Consider the following 4923-nt stretch of genomic DNA (forward strand, 5'->3'; position numbering starts at 1 on the left):
TAGTGCATTACATGTCCCACCAGGTACCACCACTACCCCTGGAGTTGGTGCAACACCCGGAGTGACGACCACGGCTGCACCAGGTACCACCACTACCCCTGGAGTTGGTGCTACACCTGGAGTAACGACCACGGCTGCACCAGGTACCACCACTACCCCTGGAGTTGGTGCAACACCCGGAGTGACGACCACGGCTGCACCAGGTACCACCACTACCCCTGGAATCGGTGCTACACCTGGAGTCACAACTACAGCTGTACCAGGTACCACCACTACCCCTGGAGTTGGTGCAACACCCGGAGTGACCACCACTGCTGCACCAGGTACCACCACTACCCCTGGAATCGGTACTACACCTGGAGTCACAACTACGGCTGCACCAGGTACCACCACTACCCCTGGAGTCGGTGCAACATCCGGAGTGACCACCACGGCTGCACCAGGTACCACCACTACCCCTGGAGTTGGTGCTACACCTGGAGTCACCACTACGGCTGCACCAGGTACCACCACTACCCCTGTAGTTGGTGCAACACCCGGAGTCACGACCACGGCTGCACCAGGTACCACCACTACCCCTGGAGTCGGTGCAACACCCGGAGTCACGACCACGGCTGCACCAGGTACCACAACTACCCCTGGAATCGGTGCTACACCTGGAGTCACCACTACGGCTGCACCAGGAACAACGACTACACCTGGAGTTGGTGCAACACCTGGAGTGACGACCACGGCTGCACCAGGTACTATGTCGGATATTGCAATAGAAACATCAAATTAGTGCATTACATGTCCCACAGCTTTATCTTGGACGTAATCTTGAGACACTCCAGCAACCAAAATGCTTGCTGCTTAATTTCCCAAACGAAGTTTTTATCAACACCTGGTTCGATTTTTCTAACTCGAACGTATGTACGGCTTGTGCTTGTTAGGTGTTTTTTTTTCAAGACTTGAATTGCTATGCAGTGTTTCTCGTTCACAATGGAAGCATAGCAATATTTGACTTTAGCCTTTCTGACAACCTCTTGACAACTGACAGCCTTCTTTGATTAACGCCCCCTAAGATACGTTTTGTTTACTCAAATTCACACTTTAAACAGCAGTGCAAAATGAACATATCAGGTTGTGCTGTTGACTATCTTCAAGACACTCTAAAATATTATACCTACTCTTGAGAAAGAATTCAACCAGGACGTAAGATACCCTTGAAGGACGGAAAAGATTGTGTCATTTTTGTCGAATTAAACTTCGCATGATATCACAAAAGAAAAGTCTCAGTTTTCAAAGCACAGTTGATAGAAACAAGAGAATGGTTGATTTTTCAATACACACTTTATAACTACAATAGGCACCACCACAACCCCTGGAGTTGGTGCTACACCTGGAGTCACGACCACGGCTGCACCAGGTACCACCACTACCCCTGGAGTTGGTGCAACACCCGGAGTGACGACCACGGCTGCACCAGGTACCACCACTACCCCTGGAGTTGGTGCAACACCCGGAGTGACGACCACGGCTGCGCCAGGTACCACCACTACCCCTGGAGTTGGTGCAACACCCGGAGTGACGACCACGGCTGCACCAGGTACCACCACTACTCCTGGAGTTGGTGCAACACCCGGATTGACGACCACGGCTGCGCCAGGTACCACCACTACCCCTGGAATCGGTGCCTCACCTGAAGTGACGACCACGGCTGCACCAGGTACCACCACTACCCCTGGAGTTGGTGCAACACCCGGAGTGACGACCACGGCTGCGCCAGGTACCACCACTACCCCTGGAATCGGTGCTACACCTGGAGTCACAACTACAGCTGCAACAGGTACCACCACTACCCCTGGAGTTGGTGCAACACCCGGAGTGACCACCACGGCTGCACCAGGTACCACCACTACCCCTGGAGTTGGTGCTACACCTGGAGTCACCACTACGGCTGCACCAGGTACAACGACTACACTGGGAGTTGGTGCAACACCCGGAGTGACCAACACGGCTGCACCAGGTACCACCACTACCCCTGGAGTCGGTGCAACACCCGGAGTCACGACCACGGCTGCACCAGGTACCACAACTACCCCTGGAATCGGTGCTACACCTGGAGTCACCACTACGGCTGCACCAGGAACAACGACTACACCTGGAGTTGGTGCAACACCTGGAGTGACGACCACGGCTGCACCAGGTACTATGTCGGATATTGCAATAGAAACATCAAATTAGTGCATTACATGTCCGACAGCTTTATCTTGGACGTAATCTTGAAAACACTCCAGAAACCAAAATGCTTGCTGTTTAATTTCCCAAACGAAGTTTTTATCAACACCTGGTTCGATTTTTCTAACTCGAACGTATGTACGGCTTGTGCTTGTTAGGTGTTTTTTTTTTCAAGACTTGAATTGCTATGCAGTGTTTCTCGTTCACAAAGGAAGCATAGCAATATTTGACTTTAGCCTATCTGACAACCTCTTGACAACTGACAGCCTTCTTTGATTAACGCCCCCTAAGATACGTTTTGTTTACTCAAATTCACACTTTAAACAGCAGTGCAAAATGAACATATCAGGTTGTGCTGTTGACTATCTTCAAGACACTCTAAAATATTATACCTACTCTTGAGAAAGAATTCAACCAGGACGTACGATACCCTTGAAGGACGGAAAAGATTGTGTCATTTTTGTCGAATTAAACTTCGCATGATTTCACAGAAGTAAAGTCTCGGTTTTCAAAGCATAGTTGATAGAAACAAGAGAATGGTTGATTTTTCAATACACACTTTATAACTACAATAGGCACCACCACGACCCCTGGAGTTGGTGCTACACCTGGAGTCACGACCACGGCTGCACCAGGTACCACCACTACCCCTGGAGTTGGTGCAACACCCGGAGTGACGACCACGGCTGCACCAGGTACCACCACTACCCCTGGAGTTGGTGCAACACCCGGAGTGACGACAACGGCTGCGCCAGGTACCACCACTACCCCTGGAGTTGGTGCAACACCCGGAGTGACGACCACGGCTGCACCAGGTACCACCACTACCCCTGGAGTTGGTGCAACACCCGGAGTAACGACCACGGCTGCGCCAGGTACCACCACTACCCCTGGAATCGGTGCTACACATGGAGTCACAACTACAGCTGCACCAGGTACCACCACTACCCCTGGAGTTGGTGCAACACCCGGAGTGACCACCACGGCTGCACCAGGTACCACCACTACCCCTGGAGTTGGTGCAACACCCGGAGTGACAGACCACGGCTGCACCAGGTACCACCACTACCCCTGGAGTAATGAACACCGGGAGTAACGTGTTTCGCTGTCTTGTTAAGGGCATTCATACCCCTGGAATCGGTGCTACACCTGGAGTCACCACTACGGCTGCACCAGGAACAACGACTACACCTGGAGTTGGTGCAACACCTGGAGTGACCACCACGGCTGCACCAGGTACTATGTCGGATATTGCAATAGAAACATCAAATTAGTGCATTACATGTCCCACAACTTTATCTTGGACGTAATCTTGAAAACACTCCAGAAACCAAAATGCTTGCTGTTTAATTTCCCAAACGAAGTTTTTATCAACACCTGGTTCGAGTTTCTAACTCGAATGTATGTACGGCTTGTGCTTGTTAGGTGTTTTTTTTTTCAAGACTTGAATTGCTATGCAGTGTTTCTCGTTCACAAAGGAAGCATAGCAATGTTTGACTTTAGCCTATCTGACAACCTCTTGACAACTGACAGCCTTCTTTGATTAACGCCCCCTAAGATACGTTTTGTTTACTCAAATTTACACTTTAAACAGCAGTGCAAAATGAACATATCAGGTTGTGCTGTTGACTATCTTCAAGACACACTAAAATATAATACCTACTCTTGAGAAAGAATTCAACCAGGACGTACGATACCCTTGAAGGACGGAAAAGATTGTGTCATTTTTGTCGAATTAAACTTCGCATGATATCACAAAAGAACAGTCTCAGTTTTCAAAGCACAGTTCATAGAAACAAGAGAATGGTTGATTTTTCAATACACACTTTATAACTACAATAGGCACCACCACAACCCCTGGAGTTGGTGCTACACCTGGAGTCACGACCACGGCTGCACCAGGTACCACCAATACCCCTGGAGTTGGTGCAACACCCGGAGTGACGACCACGGCTGCACCAGGTACCAACACTACCCCTGGAGTTGGTGCAACACCCGGAGTCACAACCACGGCTGCGCCAGGTACCACCACTACCCCTGGAGTTGGTGCTACACCCGGAGTCACAACTACAGCTGCAACAGGTACCACCACTACCCCTGGAGTTGGTGCAACACCCGGAGTGACCACCACGGCTGCACCAGGTACCACCACTACCCCTGGAGTTGGTGCTACACCTGGAGTCACCACTACGGCTGCACCAGGTACCACCACTACCCCTGGAGTTGGTGCAACACCCGGAGTCACGACCACGGCTGCACCAGGTACCACCACTACCCCTGGAGTCGGTGCAACACCCGGAGTCACGACCACGGCTGCACCAGGTACCACAACTACCCCTGGAATCGGTGCTACACCTGGAGTCACCACTACGGCTGCACCAGGAACAACGACTACACCTGGAGTTGGTGCAACACCTGGAGTGACGACCACGGCTGCACCAGGTACTATGTCGGATATTGCAATAGAAACATCAAATTAGTGCATTACATGTCCCACAGCTTTATCTTGGACGTAATCTTGAAAACACTCCAGAAACCAAAATGCTTGCTGTTTTATTTCCCAAACGAAGTTTTTATCAACACCTGGTTCGATTTTTCTAACTCGAACGTATGTACGGCTGGCTGCTTGTTACGTGTTTTTTTTTTCAAGACTTGAATTGATATGCAGTGTTTCTCGTTCACGAAGGAAGCATACCAATATTT

This window comes from Branchiostoma floridae, chromosome 16, assembly GCF_000003815.2.
Source record: "Branchiostoma floridae strain S238N-H82 chromosome 16, Bfl_VNyyK, whole genome shotgun sequence".
NCBI classification, from domain to species: domain Eukaryota; kingdom Metazoa; phylum Chordata; class Leptocardii; order Amphioxiformes; family Branchiostomatidae; genus Branchiostoma; species Branchiostoma floridae.